Here is a 19,128-nt window from a genome sequence, read left to right on the forward strand (position 1 = left end):
TGCAAACTTTATATGCCCCAGTACAGGGGAACGCCAGGGCCAAAAAAATGGGAATGGGTGGGTAGGGAAGTAGGGGGGAAGGTATGGGGGACTTTTGGAATAGCATTGGAAATGTAATTGAGGAAAAGATGTAATAAAAAATATCTTATAAAAGAAAAAAAAAAAGAAATAATCAAACTCAGGGCTGAAATCAACAAATAGAAACAAAAAGAACTATACAAAGAATCAACCAAACCAGGAGCTGGTTCTTTGAGAAAATCAACAAGATAGATAAACCCTTAGCCAGAATAACCAGAGGGCACAGAGACAGCATTCAAATTAACAAAATCAAAAACGAAAAGGGAGACAACATCAGAAACTGAGGACATTCAAAAAATCTTGAGATCCTACTACAAAAGCCTATACTCTACTAAACTGGAAAATCTGGATGAAATGGACAATTGTCTAGACAGATACCAGATACCAACGTTAAATCAGGATTAGATAAACCATCTAAACAGTCCCATAATTCCTAAAGAAATAGAAGCAGTCATTAAAAGTCTCCCAACCAATAAAAGCCCAGGAGCAGATAGGTTAACTGAAGAATTCTATCAGATCTTCAAACTATTCCATAAAATAGAAACAGAAAGAACACTACCCAATTCATTCTATGAAGCCACATTTATACTGCGTATTTTCCGGTGGAAATGGAACAGTTTCTGTCTGATCAGGAATTTGTCACAATTTCCTTTCATAGAGGACTTCATAATAGATTTTTTCTACTCCTATCATGTTTAATATTCCAAATAGATTTAAAATCTGGTTGAGTGCATATTACTTTTTAGCTTCAGAAGATATCATGTATATTTAAGGGGCATTTAACTATTATAAATTATTTTGATGACAAGAGAAAATGTCAATACTGAGTTGTATATTTTTAAATAAATTGTATTAGTTTAATAACAAAATAAAAATAAAAATAAAAGCTTTGGAAGACACCAGGACTTCAAGATGGCGTTGCTCGTACCATTGAAGGAGAAGAAGCTCATGGAAGTCAAACTTGAAGAGCTGCCGAGTTGGATAATGATGCAGGATTTTTACCCCCAGTGGCATTGCAGAATCCTTTCGGAGAAGGTATGACTGGTATTACAAGTACATAAACATTCGGAAAGGCAGCATCTCGAGGATTAGCATTGTCCTGGTAGCCTACATGGTTTTCAGCTACTGCATTTCTTATAAGGAACTCAAACATGAGCGGCAACGCAAGTACCACTGAAGAGGGGTTGCTGGAGGGCATTGTATGGCCAAGCATTACTGCCCTCCCCACTCCGACCTAGGAAGAATTCAACTGGCTGAACCTTCATACCCTGACTGAGAACTAGTGTCCAATAAAAGGTGACTGGTTCACAAAAAAAAAAAAAAAAAAAAAAAGCTTTGGAAAACATGACCAGTCTCCAATATATCTATAAAAAAAAAATGTTGCCTATCACAAAAGGTATTTCAACTTCACTTTTTCTGCAACTTGTAAAAAGAAATAGCAAAACTGTAGTATTTTAATAAAACATTCATATATAATATCTAACACCATTAGTACCTCCTATACTCACTTCTACCACTCCATGTAAATATTCTTCCTCCAATCATTTTGTATAAAATTCCTGAAATCAATACAAGTGTTTAAGCAATGTTGACGTTAGCCTCACCTGAGAAAGTAATTCTATTCCCTCCCCAGCCTAGCAATGGAAAACTCTCACTGTAGGCACTAAGGACAGCCCAGTGTCATATGTTTCTCTGCTGAAAATGACTTTTTAAAACACCTATTCATCCATTACTCTGACTCAGGAGCTTGCTTTCTTCAAAGACTCAGTACTGAGAACTTTCGATAGAAGCCATGGCATTCAGCAGAACGTTGAATTAGTAAAATATTAAAATGTACATGCTGGAGTATTATGTAACTGTAAAAACTGCAAAAGATCTTGATAGATAATATGAATGGATATTGCTCAAAATTCACCTCCATTTCCTATTTTAGGAAACTAGAGGGATGTTTTAAACCAGAACACTGACTATATTTGCTTAAGGAAATACAAGTAATAATGATCACTTGCTTTATACAAACACAAACAAGAAGGATAAATCAGAAACAAGGTTTTACCAATCACTAGTTGGGCTCAACAGGGCAAAGTGCAACCAGACAAGAGAAATGGAGAGGATGCTTTCCAGCGTTAATTGATATTTCACATAAAGGAGCTCAACAAAGACAAGCCAATGAGAAAAATCTTTCAATGCTGGACTTCTGTTTGCAAAAGGAAACGAGTGAATTTAGTTGTAACTTGAATGGATGAAGGGAGGACATGAGGAGTCCTCATATTATCTATTCAGTGTTGAGAGACAGCCAGTTCCTATGGAATGATAAATTGGAGTTTGCAGTCCTAAGTGACTTAGGCTCTCTTTTTCTTTCCCTCACCCTCCATTGTTTAGGTAAGACTTGGAATCATTACAGACTATTTCCTCTTGACTTTTACTCTGGTTGTTTCTTTAAGTTCCTACTATAGGGATAGAGATTTTACTATTGGCCCCATTCTCTTGTGTGCCCTTCAGTACTTAGCTGGTCTACAAATGTCACGTTTATTTTAACCTGGCAATTAACAGCTAGAAACTAGAAACAAAACAACTCACTGCACACACGTATGAGTGAATATGTACATTTGTAAGTAAATCTTGATATATATTATATATATAATATTAAATATAATGTTTTATATAATATAATCAATAATAAAATAATTAAATAATACAATATATGCTACACACACACACACACACACACACACACATATATATATATATTATGACATCCACAGACTTCTCACAGAAGAGAGAAAACAAGACAATAGTAGAATGTTCCCGAAGCAGCCATCACTAACAGCAGTGCCTCAGTCTCTTTAAACAGAGGAGTACTGCACACAGGCACTAACATCCACTGAGCTTTGTCAGGTCAAGGAAGGTCAATGTGCTGACACATCTACAAAGATGGCAGTCAGGTGTCTTCTCAGGCTGCTGTTTTCTCTCAGATTTCCAATATTGCCATGGGGATTTCAGCTGATGGTTTTGTTTAGGGCTTCCAAGCTCTTCTCAATACCCAGTTATTTCCACTGCTTACCAGAGCAGAATACACTTTTCTGTTTGTTTCTAAGTATTTAGAACTAGGCCTCCAAACCCAAGAGCTTTTGCATTAAGAAAAGGTAAGAAAATCATGTGATGGCTTCTTTAGCCAAATATAATATGGTGTTATTTTTTTTAACTAGGCTTTGTGAAGTCAGTGTTGTCTATTTTGAGAGTTTATATTATTATTGTTGCTGTTACTGCTGTTGTTCTTGCTACAGTTTTGTAGTTGGTTTTGATGTTATCTCCTAACTTGCCTTGTCATTGTATTTGATTGACACATCAGTACTATTTTGGTGCACTTTCAATTATCATTATTTTTTCCTCAGCATAGCCAGGTTGTCAGCTCCCTGTATTTTTAAACCCAAAAGATTATATTGTATTTTACATGAGCATTTATTTCTGTGCCATTATATACTAATATCACATGCTTTTTTTGCTTTAATATTTTATAATGAAATATATTTTCACAAGATAAATTTAAATCCCAAAGTGATATATTTCTATTATTCTTCAATATGTGTTTTAAAAACTTAGTTAAATATCCTTGCTTGAAATACAAAATAAATAAATCTTAAGGTATAGTGTTACACAGTGAAAGGAGGAGAAAGGTATTCTCAGGCAGGCTCTTCTAATGAGACCAATTCCGGATGACTGGGAAATCCGTAAGTCCATCAGAGGTGGTCCTGGACTCAGATGTCCTGGCTTATGATGACTGGGAGCTAAAGGAGGCTTCGGACTCAGAAAAGATATTGCCCCTCCCAGGAAGGTCAGGACACTAATGGTTCTGGATTGGCTGGTGCTGACCCCAGAGGGAAATTTTCCATAAAAGTAATTACTTTCCTATCTCTAAGTCTCTGTTCAGTGTTCAGATGGGAATGGTTTCATTAAATGTTATTCTTTCCACACCATAAATTAATCCCCGTACTGTATATCCCCTGTGAATCTAAAAAGAACTTGTGAAGATTAATCATTTAATTTGTGTAAACTGGTGAGATTGTTTTCTCTCACTCTCTGAGAAGCCAGGCATATGGCCGGCTGCACACAATAGATGCATTTTCACAAATTAATTTACTGGACAGCTAGTCTGTGTCTGGGAGGATGTCTCACCATGTAGGGATAGAGAGTAATTATAAAGCAGTTTTTTTTTTAACTCTAAAAAACAAATTTCAGGAAATGCAGATTTAAATAGATCATGATCCAAAATGCCTAAAAGTCTAGGAAGGAAAACAAACAAACAAAGCATACAAGAATCAGCTGTATGGAGGAACTCCACTAGAAAGGATGTTGCTGCTGCCTCCATCAGAGAGGGCAAAGGGGCCAGATGTGTTCCTTCACTCAGATGAAGCTGCTGCCAGTCATTATTTCATGTATATTTAGCTATATTTTAAATGTGGGCACTCAGTTAAAGTTTAAAAGTTATTTTTAAAGCAATCTGTGGGCCAACTGAAACACATATATAGGTCACCTTTGGCTGGTCGACTGCAACTTCTGACTGGAAATGGGAAAACCACCTAGATTTAGTCCAGCACGAAGTCATATATCACAAGTGACAGGTGCATGAAGGGAAGTGAACCCCTGACATGGGTACAAGAAATGTTCAGATGGAGAAGATATGATCTGTATCTTAAGGAAAATATTAAATCATTCAGTATAGGAGATGTCAAGAAGAAGAAAGAAAGAAAGAAAGAAAGAAAGAAAGAAAGAAAGAAAGAAAGAAAGAAAGAAAGATAGAAAGACAGAAAGAAAGAAAAAAGGAAGAAAGAAAAAAGGAAGAAAGTGTTGGCTTGCCACAGCTCATGGGCTGTTGCATGGAAATATTCTAAATAAGAGATTCAACATTAATGGAAAAATCTGGAAGGCATTGCAAACATTGATGAAAACAATGAACTATTTTCAAATGGATTGCACTGTGAACTACAACCACAGTCAAGCCCTCATGCTCTCTATCAGCAGGAATCACACATGATTATGAAGATGGAATCCCCTGCTGCCTCCTACCCCTAAGATATAGAAGCTAGTTATTACTAATGCATTATAGGATCAAGAGGGGCTGTGGATTTAGCCATGTTCTAATATGTGGCGGGTTTTTTTTTTTTTTTTTGGATATTGTGAAATGTTTGTCATGCTGATAGTTGTGTGAAGATAACATTTTAAGGATTAAGCTGCCTTTGCAAACCCCCTTCTCCTGGAAGTACCTTGCCCATGCTAGACATCTTCTGATAAGAAAGGAAGCAGGCTTGTGTGTATGTGTGTACACCACCTGTCCACAGCCACTGCTACCAGAAGCCAAGGAGTCATCAACCATCTCTGTTCTTTGCAGCAGTGCAAGGTCAGGATACATCCTTCAAACCCACTTTCTATTTCCTGATCAATGGAGATGCAGCCACCATGCAGGAAAATATTTGTGGCCCTCTGCTAAGAAAGAAAAGTCAAAAGGGGAAGCAGAAAAGGTCTTTGTGGGGAGAAAGAGACTGGAGCAACCCTGGTTGGAAGATTTGGAGACTGATGACGAAAGAGTCAGCGCTCCCTGGGAAACAACTGATGTCAGGAAGCCTGAGATAAGAGAATTCAAATTTTCATTGTAATACTTAAGCCTTGTGGTGGAAATGATCAGTATTTCCCACTTGATGAGGCCATAAAAGGAGAAAGTGATGCAGGAAGAGTCACTATGATTGCTCTGCCCTTTCTATTTGCATGTTAGTCTGTTTCCCCCTGAGTAAGTGATCCTACTGAGTGCCTCCCCACTTCTGCCACTTCTTGGGGATGTAACTTTCTTGTCACCGTTTATAAAATACAATGTACTCTTCTGGTGTGTGTGGGGAGGGGGGGGAGGGAATCATGTCACCTTTTATAAAATACAATGTACTCTTCTGGTGTGTGTATGTGTGTGTGTGTGGGGGGGGATCAAAACTGCTTCCTTGAGAAGAAAACACAGGCTCAAGCCTGTGATTCAACTGAGCTTCAAGGAAGCTAAGTCAAGCCTCCAGGTGACTATCACCAAACTATACTGTTTGTTGCCAAGGCAGAGCCCCCTCCCCTGCCCCTCATAACCTTCTCTACTCAGAAGCAAGAGCTGAACTGTGCTGCTAACTGATACTGAAGTTTGCTCAGTTATAGGATAATATGCTGGAGAAGTCTCCCTTTTCTTGCCTATTTATTCAAGTGGGATAGTTTAATAAAAATACTAATGCTGTTTCATTAAAATCAATTAAATTAAACATGGGAAATGTCAGAATTGATAGAAGTAACCAGAGGTCTTGAAAGGCCACTGATCGCAGACAGTGTTACCTGTTAGTCTACATCTCTACAAGATCACCAACCCTGACATGAAGGACAGTGTCCTTCCTCAGAGGCTGCAGTGAATGATACAGCCATGTCTAGAAAGCTCTCTCATGAGCTTGCCATCCCAGCAGGAGTAGCTCCACCTTAGCCATTCTCTCAAACAATTTGTCTCAGACACTGCAGACCAGCTGAAACAGTTATACCAATCCTGAACGTGGCTCTAGAGAATGCCCTTTATGTGTATTTTGAGGTTACTTTAAATATGCTTACATAATAATTTTTATTAAACACTGGAGAAGGCAAATTTTATTAGAAAATAAAAGCATAATTTCCACCAAACCTTGTACAAATGTGTGGTTAATGTCTCATGGTGCCTACAAAAAGGGCGGAGCTCCATCTGGGGACTTGGCTCCTGAGGTGTAAACATTCTTAAAGCAATGATAGACATGGTTAAAATCACTCCTAGTGCTAATAGGTTTTTATAGCAAGCACTTATGCTCTTTATTCTTCCTGTAAGCAAGCAAAGGAATTGAGGGATGGGCAAGTTGATTACCGACAGCTGTTAGACTCGTCCTTGGTACCCTATCTATGTTGAGCAAAGAAATGTCACGGAAACAGTTGCAGGACTCTGTTCCCAACACTCTATGAATGCCTTGGGGGAATCTGTCAGACAACTGTAGCGGCTTGTTGCCAAAGTGCAGCTCCACTTCCTGATGCTGTAAAACCTCCTTCAAAACAACAAACAAACAAACAAATAAACAAACATCCCTAACTATTTCAAACAGCTTGTGCTGGCCTTTCCCCACAACCACTTTTCTCCTAGCCAGAGGACAGCACTTCCCATCGTGGCTGACCAGAGGGGTCAGTTGAGGCTGATGCAGAAACAAAAAGGTCATGATTGGTGTAAACACTCCTTTCCAAGCTCTGTACGCAGACTGTGGGCTCTATGTAGTGAGACAGGTGAAAGACACTGCCTGTGTAGCCTAGTACTGCAGTATCAGACCCAATGACAAGTTTCTTCTAAGTGGTATTTTCTAGCCTGCTTTGGGCCTCTATCATGAGTAACATTGGCTGAGCTGATTACATGAAATGCAGTGTCACCCTGTCAGTGGCAGTGGCACTAAGAGGCAACAAGGCAGCCAAAGTGACAATGGCAGCTGAGACAACCTGACCATAGCATTGACACTGATAAGGGCAGCAACAGGAAATGCAAATGGTTCAACAACCCTAACAACGATGGTGACAAAAGTGATGGGAAGCAGCTACAAACCTCCAGAAAACAGACAGGGCAGAAGCCTGGAGGACTAGTGGACACAGTATAGGAGGAGAAGGTGGAGGGCTTAGGCAGAGGAAGGATAGAGGCCTGGAAAGAACCAGGCAGGGGTGGGATCTGGGTGCAGCAAACCACAGCCCCCATCAGGGGAAGAGCCACAACATGCAATTATCCCTTGAAGGTCAAAGCTCTCAGATACACAGCCATAAGCGCTGTAACACGAGCTCTTGCCAAGGGACTGGAAGTCCCACTGGCCTAGGCCTGAAAGACACCATAACTCTCTTAAGGCTAAAGGCCATAGTGCCCTGGGACTGCATGCGAGTTGTAACACCAGAGGACACTGGCTGCTGTTGTTCACTGATGTCTTCTGGCACTGCTGGCTAATCAAGCAGCACTGGCTAGTGGCATGGGGCTCTGTTCCTCTTTTCCTACCCATGATTCCTATCCATGCAGACTAAAGGACCCCAAACCTTCATAACAGAGGCATAACATATAGCCACACACCCTTTGGCTTCCCAGCTTTTCCAGATCAGTCTCCTGTCTATGACCAAAAGTATTTCCCTACCACATGTCCAAAACTTCTAGCCCACCCAGTGTTGACATCTCTGCTCATTCCTTAGAAGGAAATCCAAAACTCTGTCCATGTGCTTGTCCTCTCACCCTCATGTGGAGTTACTCTTCATGCCCTATGCCATCAACCAGCCACACAGTCCTTGTGTGATCCTCAAGCTGGGGCATTGGCAGGGCTCAATATTAGTGGGCAGCCAGCATGGCTTCCCTTTTTGATAACCATGCTGTTCTCTATCTTACACAACTACCCATTCATTCTTCTACATGGTTCTAGTCAAATGGAATCTCCTCACACACTCTGCTGTGCTTGGCCCACCTAATCAGTGTCAGCTCTACATTGTGTTCCTCCTTCACTGTCTTCTCTTCCTCACTTTCAGGCTCTTTAAGCAAAATGTCCAGAAAGGTAAGAATGTAGTTGTGGACCTGCCTAGAACCGTGTCCTTGGGCTAGTTGGAAATGTGTGTACTTTCAGCCAGATGGATTTGTATATGAATAGTAAAATCCTTGTCCCAATCAGTGGAACATAGGGATATGTTATTCTACCACCTACAATAGACTTACTCAACATGATTAAACTAAATGGAGACATTATCTTGCATGAACCTTGTGTCCTCTGTGTGATCACAGATATCATTGTATCAGAAAGGCAGGAAGATCAGCATCAGCGCAGCCCAGGTGGTGACTGGAGCAGAAGACTGAGGAACACAAGGCCAAGAGCCACTATCAATGGACAAGGCCTTTCTTAGATCACAATGCTTTGAGAATTCTGGCCTTCAGAATAATACAGTAATATATGTGTGAGATATGAGTTTATTTTAAATTTTAAAGCACCAATGGGAAACTTCCAGTACTGGATCCATGTAGGCTTTACCTATAATACAAAGGAAGTAGTGAGTTTACAACATGTAACACTTTTAGGCTCTATGAGGTTTCAAAGAAACATAGTGAATATGTTTGCTAAGTTTGGTTATCCAACATGACTATGTAATTGTTAATGGGAAATACATCACCATTAGGATTTTAACATCAGAGTAAGATTAACAGCATGGAATTACCAAGGTGCTAAGATATCTACTATGCTCTTTTTCTCATGTTGGTAATTTTTACTTACGTGCATAGAAATGTAAAATCATGAATGTGTTGTTTTTTTTAAGAGAGCCTTGAACAAAAAGAATAATAATGAGATACATGAAAATTATAGGGTTCTTGGTTGAAATGGAGACTATGAAAGAATAAGAGACTTCTGGTCCACCACTACAAGAAAACTTCTGCATTCCATTAACTAATGGAAGGAGTTTAATTTATAGCTAACATCAACTAATTAATTAAAACTATACACACATACACACACACTCACAGACAATATGGTTTCACTTTATTTATGACCATTAAAATCATATTGAGGTCTTGTTCTCAACATAACTGCTTTGCAAAATGGTGGTGATGTCTGTGGAGATGGCTCAGTAAATGACAAAGTTCCTAGTGAGCACGAGGAGCAGAATTTGGATGTCCTGAGCCCAGGTAAACACAGGCAGGCATTGACATAGCCTGTAATCCTAGCACTGGGGAGGGAGGCAGAGGGAACTCCTCAGAGAAAATCCATTAGCTACACTGGTCAGACTTTGTGACTCCAGGGTTCAGAGAAAGATGCTACTTGAAAAAAATAGAGTGGAGCAAAATCAGTGAAGCTACTTGATACCAGCAAGGCCTCACATACACGTGCATGTGAATGAGCATGGACATACAGCCCCAAACTAAAAAGATATAACCTCAGAGGTGCTTCAGTCATAGGGCACTCCAGCTTCGGGGGCGGGGGGGGGGGAGGGGNGGGATTAACATACTTCCTAACACAGGTAGTTTATTAGGAGGGCCAATTATGAGAAAACAAGCCTAGAATTTCTCTTCGTTGGGTTAGCCTCTTTCCCCTCCATTCCCCCATGAGGTCCTTGATAAGATCCAAGCATATATTGACAGCATACTCTTAGATCTTCAGAATTATAAGGTAAATAGGTCACTTTTCTTCTTAAGCTTTCCAGTTTTGGGTATGATCTTATAAGAATTGAAATCCATTGAAATGTGTTTAACTGAAAGTTGCTTCCTTGTAACATTTGATCTTTGTTATATTGCTTGGAAACATTGTTGATTTGCAACTTTCAGATTTAGAAGTATTTATTACATCTAAGGACTTGTTTAGGTGCTGGTGAAACTGAGAGACAGTTTACTGAGCGTTGCGAATTATTTGGGGAGGTGTCTTGCTCCAGGCTTCTCAGAATAATTTACTAACTATTGCTTTATTGATCTGCATCTAGTTAAGTGAAGTTGTATCAAAGGAATTAACAAGAATCTCTTAGAGTTAGGAATACTACTGAACTATCCCACTTTGAAAAGTCTGTTTCAGAGGTAGAGATAAGAGGCTCTAACAGTGTAGAACCCTCTAAACTTAGTTATCATGTGGTATGTAAATTCAAATTCTTGGCAGAAACCATCTGTATGTCTAAGATCCTACAGACTGCTTCACAAACTAGAACATCATGACTGTTGGAAGGTGGAACCCACCCAGCAATGGCCAGCGTCTCATTCTCTTTTACAGCCAATTCACTATCAACCTCCACATCTGCCCTACCATCCACATGGCTACTGCCTAACAGACCTCTATTGTACCAACTCTTAAGCTAAAATCAAGATAAGAAGAGATATCTGAACAATATATTCTGTGTGCGCCACTTGCTGCAGCACTGATGACCCCACCTATGTGTTTGTAAACTATCTCTCTCTCTAACTCTCTCTCCTTCCTGTTCTCCCTCCTGCCCTCCTCCCTCCCTCCTTCCTTCCTTCTCCCCACCCCCTCTCCCAGGTTGGGCTGAAACTTGTGACAATCCTCCAGCCTCAGGTTCCTAATTGCTGGGGTCATGGCTATGAACCAGGATATTCATCTCAGGGCAAGTTGGATTTTGTTCCCTTGCCATCTTCACTAATAAACAACTCAGAATTAAACAACTTTCTTGCTTACTTTAAATCACAATGATTCTTTATTGTCAGTAATGCTTTTGTTAAAAATTCCTAATGCTTATGATAAGATTATTTCAGGGAACCAAAAGCCTTCTGGGAGAGGGAAGGAATCTCAGATCCCATCTCCCTGGCTCAAAGCCACAGTCCCTTGACATCTTCACCAGTACGTGGCCACATATCCACTGCCCAGTTCTAAGACACATATTCTTTAAGCTTGGAGGCGTCTTCTCCTTTTATGGTCTGTTTACCCTTCATGAACTATTCTCCTCAAGCACTTCATTTCAGAGAAGCAAACAAGAAATCATGTACTTGCAAGTATGTTTATGCAAAAAATATCTATTTACAAACAGAGTAAGGCACTGCTTTGGAATCATCCGCCTTTGGCTGCTTGGAAATCATCAGTATTAAACCAACAGAACTCCCTATTACTAAAGCCACCTTGTACTCTTGGCAGTCCTCATCTGCAGGGCATGTTCCTTCTGAGGGTGGCCTTGTGCTAGCTGGCATCGTGGGGATGTTGAGAGCCTTGGGGTGCTTGCCACTTGGCTTCCCTTGACAAGTTCTGTCCATAAGACTTGCTGACCTATGTTCCCTTGCCAGGTCTTAGCATTAATCTCTTGTTCTCACCCTCACTGTGACTGGCTTCCTGCATGTCTCCAACCTGTCAAGCATATTTGGAACCCCAGTCCTATTCCCCTAGATTTCGCTATTCATCTGACTTTATGACATCCTCACACAAGGGGAATGTGTATTCTATTCCATCATCTAGGTCACTGATGGGAACATTTAATAGCCCTGGGCCAAGGGCTGACCCCTGTGACACACCACCTGTGCCTGCCAAGTTAATGGCATGCTGTCATTAATTACTCCTTAGGAAGTAGTGTGTGGGACAGCAGAAGATGCCATACCTCTACCATTTTCAAACATGGAGACAAGTGCCTGTGGGCTTGGGGGGGGGGTCATTTACATAGTCAGAGCCTTTCAGAATTGGACCAAGCTATAGGTTTTCTTTCCCATAAAGTATATGCATACACAACTACTATAGCATTTTCCATACAATTCCAATGGATTCAAGAACTTCCCTGGAAGCTCATTTCTGAAGATTCTACCGGTCTAGGATATTTTATTCATAGTACTTAAAGTACTTTCAACTATTATACATATATTCATCTTCAATATAATACTATATTTAGTGGTTATAATGGAACAACCATTTAACAGTACTTTCTAATAAAGATGACATCACAGATGTTCATGAAAACCATCTTGAGAATTCCTTGTGCTCAATAAAAAAGAATTATTCAAGCCTTTGAGTTAAAGAACTCTTGTTCTGTTTAGGATGAAGGAAAATTGATTTTTAAATTATAATGAAACTCATATTAATCAAAATGTCCCATCTTAACCATTTGTAAGTGCTAAGTCTACCCCAGGCAGTGAGAAGTGCACCCACATTACTGTACACCCCATCTTCAGAACCATGTTAACTGTCAATGAGGCTATTTTGTTTCTTTAACTCAGTAAACACCACAGTGGCTAAAGGGGCTGATATTGCCATGGTCTTTTTTAACCATTGTTGTCGGGGTTTTTTTTTTCCCTCAATGTTTTCGTTTCTTTTTTTTTTTTTTTAATGTATACAAAATTTTACCATCTTTTGAAATTTACAAATAAAATTAAAGCAAGATTAAAAAGTAAACAAGGCCATGTGTACAAAGTTTAGGGATTAAAGATTACAAATGTTGGGGGCTTCATGAGGCAGAAAATGCCCATGAGAAATAATGGAGAAGAAAACAGGTCCAAGTTGGGAGAGTGTGGTACCATGGTGTAGGCTGATTGGCTTAACTAGTTGACTAGCAGTTGACTAGCTTAACGGGATCTCTGGCAGTGTGGCCCAGTAGAGGCTCCTCTGTTGGGCAGGATTGCCCAAGCGCTAGATCTGGGCAAGAGTGTCAGGTGCCAGTGCCCCACATGTGTGCTGTTCTTGGCTGGAGTTGCCATAGAAGTGGTGAACCAGGAAAGGGTTGCAGTGAGAAGCTGTCAGCTCACCTTTGCAGATGAAGAAAGTTATCTCTTAAAGGGAGATCAAGGGGCCACCTCTATTGCTGCTACAGTGAGCATGCTAATAGCCAGAGATATCTGGGCTCACATTTATTGAGCCTGCCTCTATAAATATAAACAGTCCCTTACACCTTCAGAAAGAGGGAAATCCTTGCTGCATCCATTCCTCACTGAGCTCTTCCAGTCCAGTGTGGAGAGTATTGTTTCTCAACGTGATTTTCAAAGAGTTGTTGCTTCATGGATTGTGATCTGAATGTAGCTCCATTTCTGTCTCTCACTGCTCCTTTAATCTTGTTTCCATCTGCAGTCTGCTACTGCCCTGGGTGAGAACATTGCCCTTGGTCTCTGGTCTCAGCTCAGAAATGACTAGTTATTATTTCATCTGATAAATGAACTCCAAATCTAACTTACAATGAAATAATCTCCCCCCATTAGCATCGTTACCCAATGGGACAGGGAGGTCTTCGCACTACTCATCCCTCAGCTTGCTACCACCCCTGTCTTTTCCTCTTTGCTGCTCCCAGGGATGTCTCCCACAGCTCATATTTATTTCCTTCTCCAGAAAGATGGGGGAGTTGGGGTATGTGTGACAAATTGTTCTTATCTGGCTGAATGACTTCGTACTGTTGTGTTCTGGGAGATGGTTAAAAGGAACTATTTTCTGTTGAGGAGTTTTGCTGGTTAAGGCATCTCTATTCTGGATGGGCCTTCACAATTTCTTCCTCCATCACTAGACTTCTGGAACATACCTCCCAGCACAGAGAACACACACAGACAGAGATACACAGACACACCCATTCATGTGCCCTTATTACAGTGGTCTCTGGGTAACCAAACAGGTTATGCTATTGGCTCCCTAGGTGGGAATCAGACCTTAGTCCATAATCAAATTAAACTTTCCTGAGTCTGTCTTAGGTTGCTATTCCCTCAGATAGTCTTCTGCAGAGCAAACATCCAAAGTAATGGTTATATCCAGTTTTTCTCAGTTTCCCTCTCTCAGCCCTCTGTCCATGGATGAGAGGTTCTAACAGCAATGGTCAGGGTCTTCTTAAGTTCCACTGCAAGGGGCGATCTGATCCCCCTCACACTGCCTTTGATCATCTGGCACCTGTCACATAGTCAACTCCAGAGTCTGCAGTCCAACTAACACAACAATGGGCAGATGTGAATGGGAGGTCTAAGAATCAAATAGTTGCCCAGTCCCATGAGACTAGTTATTTCAGTATAATCTGAATTTCTGAAGAAGTAGGTTCCAGTAGCTGTGCTGGCAAGTAAGTGCAAGCAGGCAAAGAAGAAGAGTATTCGTTTCTTAAAATTAGAAAAAGATCATTTAGTCCCATATTTATATTCTTTAAAATCCCATAAAAGCATGGGAATATCTTCTTTGTAAATATTTTCATTGTTTATTTCTGTTACTGGATGTTCTCCGGAGTGAACAAATGGGGGACTGGGAACAATTGACCCTGGAGGAAACCCAAGAGCCATAGAAGGACTGGAAGGCACCAGGGCAATTCACATCATGCTCTGGTGGGAAAGGGCTTTGTGAGGAATCTGCAGAGGAGATGGAATCTGGGAAGGGTGAGAAGCTGTAGCCAGAAAACCATGGGGATGAGCACAGATACAAACAATATGAGGTGCCGTTCAATGTTGGGAGCAGAAACCTGTGGGGATTTTCCACATGTTTCCATTACGCAGCTGGGTGTAGATGGCATTTGTCATAATGCCCTTGACACCAGGGTTGGCTGAGGCACAAATAGACATGGAAAGCTACCCACAATCTATGGTGTAAATAGACTGAGTGTTCTATGGCCAGTACATCTTCCCTATGTACATGCTATGTTATTGGACTATTTTAAGCCTGTATTTCCTGTGAGTTTGTATAGATCAAAGTTGTAAGTTGCAAGCAGTGAGCCTTCCTCCATATATTTCTCAACCTAAAAGAGGTCAAAATGTTTTAATAACAAATATATTCGATACATATTTATGGATCCATAATTTATTTGTGCCTCTAGGGTTTTGTGGGATTTTCTGTTTATGCTAATTAAGGGTGAACTCATTTCTCGTAAGCATATACAGAGCAGAAAGAGAGACGCTACTAGAGACTCCCAGAAAGGTGCAGTGATGTGTGTGAATAAAAGCAGATTTGCCTGACCTACTCCCTTCCTTAGGTGACAAAGAAGGAATATTTATTTGGACAGTCACCATGCTATGTTATTGGACAAGTGGCAAAGACTATAGGAACATTGAGAGCTGGTAGAATTTCCAGTCGTGGTAGTTTACATTTTATTTAATGGTTTCAAAAAAGATGGGTGGTTGGCTTACAGATGCACTGCCTATAATCCCATCCAATGGGAGGTACAGAGAAGGGGATTTCAAGTTCAAAGCCAGTCCATACCACACCACATAGAGTCTGGTTTACCCTGCATATCACAATGCTTTAAGGTCCTTCCTGCTTTCATATAACTTCATTCTATTTAAGCTCAGTGACATTTCACTGTGTATGCATCTGGTTTTATTTACCTATCTATCTAGTGAGAACATTTTGCAGAAAGGTGGAAACTGAGCATAGCCTAAAATAGTTAAGCTCCAACTAAAACAGATGACTTGGACATCTTCTGTGACTAGGTTTATCCTGGGTATGCTTTAAATGTTTAATGGAACCTAAATTAAACATCAATGTATATATTATCCCATTAAAGCAGAACCTACATGCTTCAGCTCTTCCATATATATTTCATAGGTAATAAGGTGCCCTGATTAAAATTTTACTTTCTGTTGTGCTGTTTTCCATTTTCTATGGATTTCACCCAAGGGTCAGAAACTCTTGGATTCACAGGGCTGGAAAGAAGTTTGGACATTCTCACTACAAAGACAGGAACTGCTGAAAGGACACCTGCTGGTGTGATGGTGGCCAGGGAAAATTGGCTGAGACACTGTGGCTCCTAAGGAAGGGACAAGGCAGCACAGTGATGGCTGTCTGTCAGAGGTGTCTGGAGGTCTCAGGTGAATAAAAATTCTGGAACAGCCACAAGAATTGGAGGAACTGCTATGGCTGCCTATGTCCTTGACTTGAACATGGATACACTTGCTAGTTTTGACAATTTCACCAGGTGGTAAGATGTGTCATTATAAGCACTGTGATGTACAGTTCAGCTGAGGTAAGTGCATACATACATGTTGCTATGCAGTCGTCACTTCTCGCCTTCTCCAGACATTCTCTCCTTCCCAAACTGAACGTCTATCTATCAGATGATCACTTCTGCTTTCCTCATTCAGCTTTATGAAATGACTGTGTTTGTATGTGTGCGTGCCTGTGAGTGTATGTGTGCATGCATGTATGTGTGTGTGCATGCATACAATATGCATGTGAGTGCTCACACATATGTATGCCTGCATGCATGTGTATGTATGTGTGCATAAGTACACACCACACATGTACACATATGTGCATGTATGTGAGTGTGTGTGTGCATTCATGCATGTTTGTGTGCATGCATGTGTGTGTGCATGTGCATGTGTGAGTTCACACACATTTGTATACATGTGTGCATGTGTGTACACACACGTGCATGTATGTGTGCTGATGGATTTGTATCCCAGGTATCTCACACAAAAGAGCATACTGCATTCACCACTTTCTCTCTGGCTTGTGTTATTTATCTTTATGCCTTTGAGGTTCTTTCACACTGTGGCATATATTGAATTTTCATTCATTTTTATGGTTACATAAACTTTGTAGTGTGTGTATATCAGACTCTGTTTACCCGTTAATCCCCAAATGGGCATCTGAGTTGCTTGCACCTTTTGGCTATTGTAACCAATGCTGCAGTAAACAATGCTTTGCAAATGCGTTTGAACTTCCACATCCAGCTGTTCCGTGGGGGTCACCTTTGGTGTGCTGACTCTGTCCATGGTCCTTAATGGGCATACTCTAGTGTGATCCATGGAGGCTGCAGCAGTCTATGTTTCTTTGAACAGTTCTAAGAGCCCAGCTTCTCCACATCCTTGCGGACACTTATTTTTCTCAGTATTTCTTTTGTTCCAGATTTTTTTTAAAAATTAATATTTACATATATATATATATATATATATACACATATACATATGCTTTACTTCCATGTAGATGTGTTCACCACATGTGTGCTTGTTAGAGTCCCTGGTACTGGGGTTACAGACAGTTGTAAATTGTGGGTGCTTGGAATAGAGCTTAGTTCCTTTGCAAGAACAACAGGTGCTTTTAACACCCATGCCACCTCCCAGCAGTTTTGCCAGTCTTTGCTGATAGTCATCCTAATAGATGTAATGTAGTAATCCATTGTGGTTTTAATTAATGTTCAGTGGTGTCCAGCATATTCCCATGTGCTTACTGACCCAATTCTGAAAACTTGAAAGTTAAAATTTATCAACATTACAGCTTCAGCAATGTCAAAGAAATAATCTTTGTAAAGGGAAAAAAAAAACCCAAATCAAAGAAACTCAACTAGGTCACTTTTTCAGACTGTATATAAGTATTATAGGACATCTGGAAATCCTGAAAGAAGAATCAACACTCATAAGGAGGCAATGGAGAAATGTGTTACAAAGAGCAGACACTTGGTATGCCTCATGGAAGTGGAAGGAGCCAGGCCTGCAGTGGACACGTGGCCGTGGAGGTGGTGGAGGAGTAGCCACAAGTGGGCAGTTAGGGGAGCAATGTTATGCTTGTAGTGAATATCTTTAATTAATGTAGAGACAGACTCTCACTATGTACACAAGGATGGCCTTGAACTCCGTCTAGATCACGCTGCCCTCAAACTCATAGGAATCCACCTGTTCCTGCCTACCAAGCACTGCCCATGGTACTGCCATGGGCACTCCCATATCCTGCCCGAAAGTAAATATCTCTAACTGAGTTTCATGAACACATTCTTATTCTATTCATTAAGGAACCTTCTGTATAGTCATTTAATAAATGTTTATTGTTTAAATAACCAGACCCTAAATTTTTAAGAATATGTACTTATAAGAAAACAATCATTTTCAAATAAAATTAAAGACAAAATCATAGAAAAAAGTTTCTATGTATCTAAGTAATATCTAAGTAATTGAACACCTTCTACTTCTTTTGACCAAACAGATAAGTTCAGAGTTAGAACCCAAGGACTCATAAGGCTGATACACAGCGTAGAAGATTTCTGTAACAGAAAATAGGGAATGTTAGGGTCATGTGGGAAGTGGATTTTCAACCTTAGTTGTCCCAGTTGATCAATCATGATCTATCCAGTCAATTCTAAAACTAGTTTTTCTGTTTCTCTGTGTTCTAAGATGGCTACATGCACAAAATTAGGCCATTGAAACATTCAATAGCTCTACCATCAAAGCATCTGAGGTCTTAGGTACATATCAAACACTTGGCATCATTATGCCATTAAGCTTTTGTAACAAACCAATGCAGAGAAGACACTGATCTGAAAAAAACTTCTTATAGATGGTCAAACAATGTATTCTCTTAGACTCCTATCCAAATGACTGATACACTAAGATTTCCCTCCTATGAAGTATATTGAATGAGAACAGACAAATCACATGATATGATATCACTAAATCAATTATACACAATGATTCTCCTGTCTGCATGACTCTTTGATAACTGATCAGGAACCTTGTAGCTTTCTCTCCTTTTCAAAGAACCAGTTCATTCTTTCTTTTCTTTTCTTTTCTTTTCTTTTCTTTTCTTTTCTTTTCTTTTCTTTTCTTTTCCTTCCTCTCTCTTCTCTCTCTCTCTCTCTCTCTCTCTCTCTCTCTCTCTCTCT

At 40.2% G+C, this 19,128-nt stretch overlaps 1 protein-coding gene and 1 pseudogene across 4 annotated transcripts in view; one reads left to right on the plus strand and one right to left on the minus strand.

Annotated features, from left to right (window-relative positions):
- The window catches only part of Prkn (parkin RBR E3 ubiquitin protein ligase), a 1,182,118-nt gene that overhangs the window by 831,113 nt on the left and 331,877 nt on the right, over positions 1-19,128 (minus strand). The window lies entirely within an intron of this gene.
- On the plus strand, positions 991-1,255 carry LOC110312632 (annotated as a pseudogene).

The sequence above is a fragment of the Mus caroli genome, chromosome 17, assembly GCF_900094665.2.
Source record: "Mus caroli chromosome 17, CAROLI_EIJ_v1.1, whole genome shotgun sequence".
Lineage (NCBI taxonomy): Eukaryota > Metazoa > Chordata > Mammalia > Rodentia > Muridae > Mus > Mus caroli.